Below are 14,757 nucleotides of genomic sequence, written 5' to 3' on the forward strand. Positions count from 1 at the left end.
CAACACATGCAGTAATCAATTAAATCACAGGATAATCGATTACATAGAGAAAAACGTTCCTCCTGCACAATTTCTGCTACCGTAATTTACTTAACTGAATTGTCTATTAGTGAAAAAAAAAAACCAAATTTGAAGGATATCAGTGTCGTTTCCTCTGAACTTACTCTAGAAGCTGAAAAGATTTTTTTCTCAATTGTCCTAATTATGATACTTACACCAAACGGGTAACATTTTTTTTGGAGCGGGCAAGGTTGCTGTTAGGCAATCGTACCATGTTTTTGCGAAAGCTTTGTAAAACCAAACCACCAATTTGAAGAATAATTACTTGCAGTAGAAGAAAGATGATAACATGAATTGAGAAAGTTAATTAAGTAAAATTTCTCTAATAAATTAAAACTAACCCAAAAAAAAATCCTCATCCAACTTCTTTAACACAGTAATGTAGAGTTACGTTGAATTTATTTAAACATTTTCCCCAATATATGTTATTGAATCTGTTTCTGTAGGTGTATATATGCCCCCACGAAGAAGAGACGTGCAGAATTTTTATTTGACAGCTTATATAACCAGTGCTGTAAATTGTAATAAAGCCGCGAGGTTGCTTTCTAGTGTTTCTCGTTTTCTGCTCTGACATGTTCACATCCCATATGCATGTGAGGGAAAAAGGATATGTGTTTATGGATAAGGTTTTGTATCGTTATTCGGTCTGGGTTTGTAACGTTTGAAATTTTGAATTCCTTTTTTAGATATTAGCGAATTCATTTTTTAATTTTCAAGAAATTTAAGTTAAGATCAATAATAGATATATAATTTTTAAAATAATTATTAAATCTAAAATTTTAAAAAAAAAGATATGTAAAAAAAAATTTAAATAATAATTTAAGATAAAAGAAATTTCTAGAAAAATAATTAAAAGTAAATTATTTATAAAATAATTAATTTTTAAAATAATTAAGGATAAAACGGGTATTATGAAATGTGGACACAAAAAGAGGAGTCCTCCTTATTATTGTTCAAGAAATTTAAGTTAACATCAGTAATAAATATATAATTTTTAAAATAGTGGTTAAATATAAAATTTAAAAAAAAAAGATATGTAAAAAGAAAATTAAATAATGATTTAAGACAAAAGAGATTTCTAGAAAAATGATTAAAAGTAAATTATTTATAAAATAATTAATTTTTAAAATAACTAAGGGTAAAACGGGTATTATGAAATGTGGACATAAAAAGAGGAATCCTCTTTATTATTGTTATAGATATTTGTTTGAAGTATACGGTCATCCGGAATAAGAAAAATGATATTTTGATTATTACATTTTGACAACTTTTTCTTATAATATTAGGTGATATTTTTTAAATAATTTTCTATTTTTTCACTTTTTCATTCTCAATATTTCAAAACCATTTAAAAGATGTCACCTCATGTTATAAGAGAAAATTATCATAATTTAGTAGTCAACATATCATGATCCATATATAAGTAAAGTATAAATATCATTTTATAAATCGGTTATATAAAATTAAATTAGATTTAAAATCCATCTCTATTCGAACAATAATGATTGTGAATAATATCTAAATAACTTTTACTTATGATTATAGTATATCAAGGGAGTGGACCTTGAATGTGCGAATTCAATTATTTCTTTATCAACATTATCATTTTACTAATTATTATATCATTGTTACGGTTCTTTACATTTACTTATAATTAGTTGTGATCACTTATAAATCATTCTAAGTTTGTACTTGATATTCTTTATTATACCAACAATGTCGCTACTATAAACCATATTGTGGATTACCAATTCCTAGGCTTCAAATACGCATAATTTCACACGTTCCACTATTATCTACTACATTCAAATGAGTTTAAGGTTATTGAATCGTAACATTTTCATTTTTATTTCAATGTAAATGGAAGTAAAAATATTGTGTGAAAGAAACATCATATGCAAACTTTTTTTCCTTTTATTCTCATAACTTATCCTAAAATAGTGAATTGAGTTTGTATAAAAAAATTTGATTATGATACCGAAAAAGTCTTTCTTGCTAAATATTTGGTACTTCAGCCATATAGTATTTTCTCAAGTTTAGCAACACTTGCCTAATATTTGAGAAATTATTTTCCTAGCCCATATGTATTTTAGTGAGTCTTATTATTATAATAACTGGTTTTCTGAAATATGTGTACCAATAATTGTTCACCTGAACATTTCTTAACCATTTTTTATGTCTTGCTTCTATTTGTGTGTATATATTGATGATTAGTGAAAATATTTTTTTTCTGTGTTTCCTAGAGCTGTCAAAATGGATAATTTGGTCTGATCCGACTCGACCTACCATAGTTTGATCTAGTGAGTTAACCCAACTCAGCTCATTTATTAGTGAGTCAAAAAAATTTGAATCCGTCTGGCCCACCACGGGTTGACTCAATGGTTCACTTAATTAAAAAAAATACAATTTTTTCTTCGGTTTAAAAAAAAAACTAAATTATAATTCTTATTAAAATCTGAATAAACTTCAATACAATCCAAAATGATGTTAAACTCCAAATATAAACCAAATACGTAAAAGTACAAAATACTACTGTGTTGGCTAAGAAAATAACATAACCCGACCCAAATACAAAGTCCAACATAAAACAATACGTGTGTGACTCTTTATCTCTGAATTGGTGAGCCAACCTCACCATGAGTTCAACCCGAATGAGCCGGGTTCTAGGTAGATCAGGTCAAAAATTAACCCACACTGAAATTTTTAAAATTTTTTTAATCCAACTCGATCCAAAACCATGGTAGGTTGGATTGACTTGCGAATTTCAACCTATTTTGACAGCTCTAATATTTTTTTTTTAATTTAATTGGGAAATCTTTTGAAAAGAAAAACCGAAGTAGAAAAAAGGAATGTTAAAGACAGGAGAGAATGTTAAATAAATTGCTTAGGGGGAAGAAAAAAAAACATTAGAAATTTAAAAATGTTATTTATTCATCATTAGCATTTATATAATACAAAATAAGAGGATAAATGCATGTTTTTTTAAAATTTATTAATTAATCTCACATAATATTTTCCACTTTATCTTAATATTCGTTGAAGGGATTTCTTTGACATTGACTTTCTTTTTCTCTTGTCTTCCCTTCCATTCTTACTTCAAACAACAAAACTCATGAAACTATTTTTTTCTCATTTACTTTTCTCTGTTTCCACTTACGAAATAATTCGTTTTTACAACATTTACATTTCTGTTTCTTCTGATAATTGAAGAATACATATAGAAAAGGAAAGTAGTATATAGAGAATGAAAAAACATGAACACAAAAGCTCACATTGATGGAAAGTGATATGTATATATATCCAACTTTACTTTAAAGTGACATGCGCCGAAAAACAGTGAGAAAGTTAGGTTATAGATTTAATTTGTTAAAATGATGGATATTATTGTTATTGTCCTCTCTATATTTGATTTACTATTTGCGGCCATTATATGGTGCTGATATTGCCATGACAATGGTGTTTTGTTGTTTTGGTGGAGCCATGGCAATGTCAGGAATCAGAATGATGAAAATCACTGTGGCTATTATAACTGACAACTGTTTTTTCTAAATATCATAATGCACACACTAATTTCTTCTCGTTGCTTCTCGTTTCTTTCCATCACCTCCTCATAATGCACTCACCACCAAGCTGTTCAAATATTATCTTCATTCACTTTAAATTTTATTGGATTGAAGAGTAGAAAAAAAGAAGTAAAAGGTTAGTTCTTTAAATTAAAAGAGTTTGAAAACAAATAGTAAAAAGATGATAAGTAATTTAATTGATATAATGTAATATTCTTTCATATATTAGTAATATATATATTTAGATAATTATGTGTACCATAATTTTTTAAAAATAATTAATGTAAAAATATCTTTTAAAAATATAAACTAGAATTTTAAATAAAAATAAAAAAATTATCAAGTATCAGTGGCATTGACGTCTAAATTCTAAACATAATGAATGAATCATAAGAAAAATCGTGACTATCGTATCGTATATTACTTGTTCTACAATTGAGGGAGTCAATGATTTATAGTTAAATGTTAGTTAAAAACAAACCGAGACAGTTGTAAAAGACTATCTCTCCAATATGACATTGTTGTAACAAATAAATAAAGAAAGAAAAAAAATTACACGAAGCCGAAATTGAATTTTTACTTTTATAAAGGAGAAATCAATTATAAATAAAGATAACCCCATACAATCAAAGTTTGGTCTGTAAAATAACTTAATAGTAAAATTGGAAGGGAATGTAAGAGAAATTATGGATTCAACTTTGTCTATTAATATTTAGGAGTAATAAGGTTGATTTTGAAGGGAAAGAGGAAGAGATTGTAAATTTAATTTCTCCCACTAACAAAAATATATAATAACAAATATTTGTAGATAAAAAAATGTGGTCTTAATTTTATCAAAAGCAACTCATGTCACGACGTGCCCCAAATTATGTTGAATCAGGTTATATTAAGTTAAATTAGTTTAAACCCATTCAAATCGAGTTAACCTAAATAACCTAAATTTGAATTATTACATATACAATATTTTTTATCTCTTTTAATTCCCCATACCATTTAAAATTTTAGGAATTAAGAGAAATTAAAAATAATATATTAAAAGATATAGTTTTATAAGCATAGAAACAGGAAGTGTATTTGGTTAAAGTATAAAGATGGAACAAATTCTTTTATTTCATTAATATCAACAAATACACTGAAGTGAAACACATGAACTTCTCCTAGTGCTGATAAAATAAAGGAAAAAAAAACACGTGTTCTAGTTTAGTTTCAAATTTCAAGTAAATTGAATCATCTCAGATAGAGATGGCAAATAAACCCGTGTCCGTGGGTATCACCCGAACCCGTCCCCGTTTTGACGGGGAATCCCCGCTTTGACTGGGTATGGGTATAGGTATGGGTAATACCCGAAATTTTCAACTGGGGATGGGGATGGGGATGGGGATATATATATACCCGCCCAAATACCCGTCCCCGCTTAAATTACTAAACTATTTATAATTTATTAAATAATCTAAAAAATATATATAAATAAATAATATATTTACACATAAAATATAATATAATATAATATAATATAATATAATATAATATAATATAATATACATATAATATATATATATATATAATAATATAATATAATATATATAATATATACGTATAAAACAAATTAATCATTTAACTAGTGAGATCTTTTATAAACAAATTTATAACATGACAAATTTATAAAAATTTAAAAGAAATATATATATATATATATATATATATATATAAAAGCATAAAATATCTACGCATATACATATAATATATATACATAATAATATAATATATATTATTATATTTATATTATTATATAATATAATATAATATATACTTAAAATAAATATATATCTATAAATATATATATATATATATATATATATATATATATATATATATAAACATAAGATATCCACACATATAATATATATACATAATAATAATATATATATATATATAATATATATAAATAATTATATATATATATATATATATATAAACATAAGATATCCACACATATAATATATATATACATAGTAATATAATATAATATAATATAATATAATATATATATATATATATATATATATATATATATATATATATATATATATAACATATTTCTCATTCTCTTTGTTTTTTGTTATACACTTTGTTTACTCTCTCAATTGTCTGGTTTGTTTTTCAAGATTTAATTTTGAAGGTAATTTTTCTTCTTCTTATTACATAATTTTTACTCTCTGTACATGGTTATGTTCAAATAGGTGTTCCTCAATTTCATTCTATTAATGAAATAATTTTTAGGTTACACATTTGATTATCTTTATTTATTTATTTATTTTCATGAAAATGTTTGACTCTTATTTTGTAGCTCTTCTTTTTGTTACTTTGGTTATACACTTTTTTACTCTCTTTTAATTGTTTGGCTTGTTCTTTAAGGTTTAAGCAGATCTTCAAGGTACTTTTCCTTTTATCATAATCTTAATTATACATTTTTTTTTTCCGTTATGTTATGTTCAAATGGATATTCTCAAATTTGGGTCACACATTTAATTATCTTTACTCCTTTATGATAATTTTATTTATTATTTATTTTTTGTTTCATGATAATGTTTAATTATTTACTATAGAGGCTTTGATGTGTACAAGAAGTTGGATATGGAACTCAAACCATCTAGGTAAGTTACTCAAATTTATTAATATTTTTTGTTAGTATTTTTTGTGAATTCTCATCTAATATTCTACATTTGGTGTTTGTAGGTGTTAAAAAATTAAAAGGAAAAGATGTTCTCATGAGTGAAAATGAATCTGATGAAGAAGGTACATTATATTCTAGTAATTAAAATTTTCAATTTCAATTATTATATCATATCTAATTTTTCATTTTTTTTCTATGTGTAGGTGGATCGAATGCAAATGAAACCACTGATCATTTGTAAAATTAATAAATATTTTGGTTATTATAAAATTTTAGTAATGTGTAATTTTTTAGCTTTTATATAATTATTTGAATTTTATTTAGTTGTTATTTGATACTTTAATTTGAGATTTATACTATTATAATATTTTTCTTAATATTTGACATCATGAAAATCAAAAAGAGTATGTTATTTTAATATTGAATATTTTGATAGTATCATGATTCCGTTGGTGTGATTTTTAAATTTTTTTTATAAAAAATATTTAATTGATATATGGAACAATAAAAAAATGGGTATGGGTATGGGTATAAGAAAATACCCGTTACCCGGTGGGGATGGGGATGGGTCAAAAGTTGTATACCCGTTGGGTTTGGGGATGGGGATGGGGATGAATTTTTATTATGGGGATGGGGATGGGATCATGATACCCGTACCCGCCCCGCCCCGTTGCCATCCCTAATCTCAGATATCATTTAAAAGAAAAATAATCTGAAATATTACGATAACTTTGATTTCGTCTTTAAAATTATTAAAATGGTTAAATATATTTTTGGTCTTTCAATTTTTAGTCAAAATTAAAATTAGTCTTTTTTGAAAATTTTGAATCAATTTAGTCTCTCATATTTAGAAATGCATATATTTGGTCTTTTAAATCAATTTTTTGTAAATTTATTTGACATTTCAAATGTGTTTCTCGGTTAATATTGAAACGAAAATGTGTCAAACGGAATAAATAACCTAAGATACTATGATAAAATGTTTTTAAAACATCAAATAAACTTAATAAAATTTGGTTAAAAAGGCCAAATTCACGCATTTAAATCGTTGAAGAATTAAATTGGTTCAAAATTTTCAAAAAATACTAATTCTAATTTTCACTAAAAATTAAAGAATCAACAACATATTTAACTCTTATTAAAATTGCAATAGACCATAGAATATATAGAGATTGTAAAAAACTTAATCTCTAAACGTTTTAAACGTCTAAAAACTATATCTAAAATTAAAGATTAGTCAGATACAGGACAAATTGTTGTATGCGAAGTGCAATGTTTCTTCGCCTTTTGTTAAAAAATTTATTTCACTCTTTTTTTTTAGTGTAATTTGAATCTGGGAAATGTACATAAAACTCTATCGAGCTATTGTTTTTCTTTAAACACGATCAGATAAAAATAGATCTACAAAATACATATTTATTCATCACGCGATACATTAAATAATACATATTGTACATAAGCCAACGAAATCATTTCTTGCTGAAAAAAAATAGATAATTACATAAAATAGTAATAATTAAAAAAAAAAACAAATAGTTCTATTTATAATATTTTATGGTTCCTGCAATTATATGAATTCACGTGATTATCTTTACGTGCTTTGGTTTAAAGATTGTGTAGACACAGCGAATAATTTTGATAAATATGTTTGTTTCCATTGTAATAATCCTTACAGATTAAGATACAAGGTACAGTTGAATTAGTTTAGATTGAACAAGTTGGCAAATTTGGTGTAATTACATACTACTTTTTTTTTATTACGTTGTTTGCACAAAAAGTATTAGTAATAAATAGAAAACCGTAATTTTCAATTTTAAAAGCAATGTTAGAGTAAAACCTAAAAACAAAACTAGAAACGAATTAAGCAACTTTTAACGTTGTTTTGAAGTTAGAAGAGAAGGACCAAGTCAAGATTTCGCAGGCAAATAAATACGTGAATAAGTCTATGTTTGAAGTGAAAGGGAAAAGAAAGGGAAGGAACACACAGGTTTAGTATCAGTATTAAAGAAGACGTGAAGGTTAAGGCAACGTTGGAGGGGTTGTGTTGTAAAACTTTTGACAAATATTGCATCTTTCTTTCCAATTATCATATCTTATTGGTATTCAAAGACAGAATAATCGTTATTTCTTTACTTTTATTTTGAATTATTTTTTGTTTTGCCATGATTGAATGAGGTCTACTTTAGATGTTCGTAATTTTGGTAGATAGAACTTTACACGTCCTAAACCAATGTTAATCACAGTGCTCATGAATCTCTTTCTTTCTCGTCGTTGGCGTGGGGGACCATCAATGTACTCTTTTTCTTTCCCAACATGAAATTCTTAAATGAGAAAACAAAAAACATAGAACAAGGAATCTTGAAGTGGGGCCACTTCTCTCATGGTGGATGCCCAAACATTTGTTTCGAGCATGGGATATTTAAGCTAAACAAATTAAATTTATTTAATTAATTTATTGGTCACTAAAGTAGAAAAGTTTAGCACCAACCCACCAAATAATGAACATGGAGGCTAGTAAACAACACCTAATGCCTACGTAAGCAATTTGGATTCACCAAAAAAGAGCGCGCCTTAATATATCAAATTTGGATTCTTTCTAGTTTTATGACATTACATTTAATAGTTTTAAAAAAACTAAATCAATTAATCGTATTTGAGTATTTTACATCACATCACCTTTTTTCAGTTATGCAGTTTCAAAAATAGCAGAGGATCCATTTTTAATATTATTATAACAAAAACAATGATGAGTAGTGGGTTTCTGTCAAAGAAAAAGTGTAATTTCAGGTTTCATTTCAGCACCAAAGAGAATGAAAACATGTTATTTTCGACAGAGTTGAAAGGTAGAGGCCAAAACATAGAAATCCAAAATTCAACTGAGATATAAAAGCAAAAACAAACGTCTTTTTATAAAATGAATGAAGTTAATGATATTTAATTTATATAATCTTGGTTAAAGAAAATGAAGAAGAAGAAAGAAAGCAGTGAATAATTTTACTTAGTATGAGTGTGTGACCTTTCTTTCCACTCTGTACTAGTGAGAAGAAGAGAAGAGTGTTGCTTTCCGTAGCCGTTGAGTTTTTGGATTTAGGTGGGTGTTACGTTACAGCCATGACAACTGTTTTTGAAAGATTCTATTCACTTCACTCTGTTCCTATTCTATTCTTCGTTTCTTTCCATTTTCTCTACACTTTGTTATATCTGTCTCTACACTTCAACTTTACTATCTACCCAGTTTTAAACTATTCTTCACAAAAGAGAGAATATAATGAATTGTCAACATTTTTTTATTAAAGACAGAATATTAATTTAAATAGTAGTAATTTTTTAAGTGAAAACTATTGTTTTTTTTAATGGATATATAGCAGTGATTTTTACATGACAGTGAAGTTTGAAAACGAGTTTGATTGACTTTTTATTTTGTATATTATGAAATAATTAGAATTCATCTTAGATGTTATTTTTAAGGGTTAAATATGTTTTTATCTTTTAATTTTTAGTTAAAATTAAAATTAGTCTATTTATAAAATTTTGGTCTAATTCACTTCTTCAATGTTATAAATGCTTAAATTTAGTCTTTTTAATTAAATTGTGTTAAATTTTTATGTTTTGAACGCGTTTCATGATAGTTTCTTAATTAATATTGAAGTAAAAATATATCAATTGTGTAAACAACTCAAATATAACAAAATTTAGTTAAAAGACTAAATTCACACATCTCTAAAGTTAGATGACTAAGTTGGGTCAAAGTTTTGAAGATAGACTAATTTTAATTTTCGCTGAAAATTAAAGGACAAAAAACATATTTAACCCTAATTTTAAAATATATAAAAATTAAAAATTTTAACTTATACGATAGTTCATATTTAAGTGATGATGCAAAATATTATATTTTTAGTGTATTTGAATTTAACTAATTCATAAAAAATAATAATTTCTCAAAAGTAGATTAATTCTGTAGGGTATTACTTATTTTAAAGTTTATAACTTCACAGTTTTTATCTTTAAAAAAAATACATTAGAGAGTTGAAGAATAAATATATATTTAAATTACACATTGAAACAATATGAAAGTATTGAATGCATGGAAACAAAGTTAAATACAATTGCTTTTAATAAAGTAAATAATGTGAAAGTAAAACTAGTTTAATATTTTGGATTTCTTAACAAAATATTGAGATTGAATATTGAATTATTAATTACAAAGTTGCAACCAAAGATGTTATTTTAAGTAAGAACGTAAAAGATGTTGAACTTGATGGGTCAAAGTAGATGGTTAACCCACCGATCCGCATTGATTCACTTCATTTAAAGGCTCATCTAGTTGTTGTGATAATGATGTGGCATTTTGGGCTAATATTAGGCCCTATATAATCAGGGTCTTCAACATTCAACCCTACATTTCTTCTTTCAACAATAAAAACAAATCGGGTCTTCGGCTTGTATTTGCATGCTTTGAAATTTTCTCCATCTCTTATTTACTTCACATCTTGATCTCTTCGTCCCCTCTTGTGTGCACAAAAATCTTTCTCGTGACTCATTCTTTAAATAATCAACTAACTATTAAGAAAAAAAGAGAGATAAAATATAGGTCTCTGTTGTTATGCTGTTTATACTTGATATTGACCAAGGCAACTACAATTATTATATTACAAAACAGATATGTATATATTATTACTGCGGCAGCATTATATTGAGTCATATGTTTCAAAACGTTTAAAGAGTTATTTCCTTAAATTCCTAAGATTAGCATAAGTTTTTATTTCTTTTATATTTTACTCTAAATGGTGTGTTTCAAACCAGTTATAAAAGTTTCAACTTTTTATATCTTACTATTTTCTCTTCCGCACCTCATTTATTTTAAAATGATTTTTTTTGAAATATAGAAAATGTATTTTGAAAAGTTAATTTCAAGATCAATAGAAAGTGAATAAGAAAATTTTAGGAATTAGAAGTGCTCACTTATAAAGTTTCTTTTAGTTTAAATATTACCAATTTTTTTGAGGCCGTTAAACGCGATTGAACCTAGTTTATATACCGAAAATCAACGGAGTTTATAAAAAAAATATTGGATATGTAATAATGTGTTAAATTTTGCATTTTATCTCATTCTTTTCCACTAATCTTATATCTTGCGTTTTTAGATTAGATTGTGGTTTGAAAAAATTATGAGAAGTCCTTATCTTCATCAATCTATTGGTTTCTTATATAAACTATAAATTATTAAACAAGTAACTAGTGAGATTATTTTTGTATTTATGCTCCTAAGTCACTAGTTGGATTGATACAATGAAAAATATGAAAACTAACCAATATTGTGGGTAATTTATTAGATTATTTGTCGATCTTAAAGATTAACTATATGACCGACAAAATATAACATATGAATTCAACAAAATGATATGAAATTTTAGATGAAAAAGCACATTTTATTTACTTATACATAAAGATATATAGGGAGTTTATATAAATTTTAAGCGATATAAAATGTCATTTATTGTTAAGAAGTAAACTTTAAGTCTAAGTCAATTTTACACTCATTTACTTATTTTAAATTGGTCTTATCTCTATTTCATGTAAGACTTTCAACACACCTCCTCTCAGTGTGATATATACATCTCGAGTGTGAAACTAGATATTAATGAATGTTCCGATAGTGGCCTAACAGTGAGTATAAAAATATGTCCAACAAACATTAAACTTGGCTAGGATAAGCTTTAGGAATAACTTTGATATCATGTTAAAAAATTGACTTTAAATCTAACTCAACTCTATAAAACTGATTTGTAAGGTGAGATTTGCACCTACTTATATATTCGGCACGAAACTTCCAACATTTATAAAAATCAACTTTCCATATTAATAAAGACACTTATGAATGTTCCAACCAAAAAACCTGAATAAAATATCAAGATACCTTTTGTATAATAACTTCCACACTAATTTTTTCTTTGATACTTGGTAAGTTCAGTTTTTTTTTTTTATCATATTTATGGTGCACCAAGGTTACTCACTTATTAGAAAGCAAAATTTTGAAGAAAATTGTAGTTGTAGCTTTAAATATTTTTGACTTGGCTAAAAATTACACAAAACATCATGAGTTCCAAACTTCAACGGCGTACTCTTACAACTATTATTATTGAGATATTAAATATAATCCATGTATGCGACTTTGTTAACTTTAACATCATCATTGTTATAATAAAATGATTGTGTTATATTTGTCTTTTGTATTCAAGGTAAGAGTCTACTTTATTTTATTTTTCATCCTCTCAACTTTTTCTCTACCCATCTCACTCATCTCTTTGCTGCCACAGGTAGGAGAAGCTTATGATCAATTCAATTTAGGTTATATAAATGTGTTCCACCACTATCTTAAGGTGTCATTTTACAGTTTTATTTTGTAACGTTTGGGTCAAATCTACCATAACCTTGGTGGGCAATATTTGTTTACCAAAAAGATAATAATAATGGAGATAAAAAATATAATAGAAAAAGTTATAAAATAGGGAAGGACCACGATGTTTAATAAAAATATGGAGTGGGTTGTTTTGGTGAAACACTACTATAGAAATCATTATTACAGGTGAAGTAGATAGTTTCTTTCCAAAGGAGAGTTGCGTGGAGTAGGATTTTGAACGTTGGAACAACCTATGTATGTATGTATGATGGTCCTACCTCTTATGGCTACCACTTCATCATGTTTATGATTTGAACAATGATATTTTGACTACTAAATTTTAACAACTTGTTCTTAAAATAATATCGCATTTACTTGAACAATGATATTTTTCATTTTTCCATTTTCTTGTTCTTAATATTTTAAAATCACTTAAAAAATATCGCATCATATTATAAAATAAAGTAGTTAAAATTTAGTAGTAAAAATCAATTTCTTTATGATTTCTCGTCCAGAACCTTAGACTCCAAAACATTGTCACGTGGGACATCACGCTATCTCATTTTAGACCCCACTCTTTTCGGCCCAGCCCAACTTCAGTTTCTTAATGGGCTTCTTACGGAATTTCACTTCCTCTTCCACTTATTCTTATTCATCACTATATCTAACAAAACTTAATAATCTTGTATGTATATGGTAACTTGTGATTGGGATTCCATTTACATTTTAATGATTAGTCACTAAGAATAGTTTCTAAGAAAAATTATTGCGTCGTTAAATAGTATATAAATCAAGAAACAAAAAGTATTAAATAAAACAACATATATGTATTCATGAGTCTCAAGTTAGAAAATTACAACAGTTAAATATGCATAACAGTAAAGAGTTAAGTAATTTGTATTATACAATCTTCAATTTCATACCATATTGCTTTTATCATATAATAAAAAATGCAGTCATATATAAATTGATCTGATTTGGTTGAACTTCAAATTTTGGATGACCTTAAATAGATGTAGGGCTTTTGCAACAGTTTTTCTTTTCTTTAAACTTTAATTTTGTTTACTAATATTACTCTATTACAAATTTTAATTTTTTATAAAGGTTCTGACTTTTGACTTTCTCTTGTACATTATTGAAACTATACTTTCCATTTTGTTTATATTGCAATAGAGTATCTCTAAATTAGTACAAAAAAATTATTATAAATATTTAAATGATAAAAATAAGATAAAATTGAAATAAAGTGAGTAATAAAAATTTATCCATAACAAAATTATTAGTAAAAAATCAATAAAAACATGATCATTCATTACAAGAAAATCTTTAAATAGCAATAAGTTTTAGAGATTTGAACTAAGTAAATTTATCTATACCAATTTAATGTTGTATGTGTTTTTAGTTGTAAATCGTGTTTTCTTGAAGTAAGTTACGACTTTCTAATTCTATTTAGTCTCTAGTTTAATTATTTAAAAAGTTTCAGAATAAAAGGTTTCAATATAGATGTAAAGGAAGTTAACATAACTTTTTCATTTGAATTGAATTGAGATTTTGATAGAAGTTGAATATGAGATTAGTAATTTCATGAATGTTTGCTCTTGAATTTCATGTTGTTAGTTTGGACTATACTAATTATATATGGACTTTTAAATTGATAGTGAAGTTTGAATTAATTAATATCTTGGTTTGGTATTTAAATTAAACTATGAGTAACTAAGTGTAGTTTCATACATTATTTTTGGCTCATAAACTTTTTTTTATGTTATAAAACATAAAATAGAGAACTTATTCTCTATTGGACTTTTGGTATTGTTTCTTTATTGTACTTTCAAAGTACATTTATTATGCTATATCAAAAACACGTTTAAATAATTGTGTTAAATAAGTACATTTTACCTTTGATCTCTATTTGAGTGTGTTAAATAAGTTAATAAGAAATATTTGTGATTGAGAAAGATAAAGAAGAACTAAAGGGAGCATGAATGGACAATTAAATGTTGATTTTGAGGCAAATATCCATGTTGGGCGCCAAGGGATCGCTCATAGCACTACAAAGTCAA

The sequence above is a fragment of the Vigna unguiculata genome, chromosome 1 (genome assembly GCF_004118075.2).
Source record: "Vigna unguiculata cultivar IT97K-499-35 chromosome 1, ASM411807v1, whole genome shotgun sequence".
NCBI lineage: Eukaryota > Viridiplantae > Streptophyta > Magnoliopsida > Fabales > Fabaceae > Vigna > Vigna unguiculata.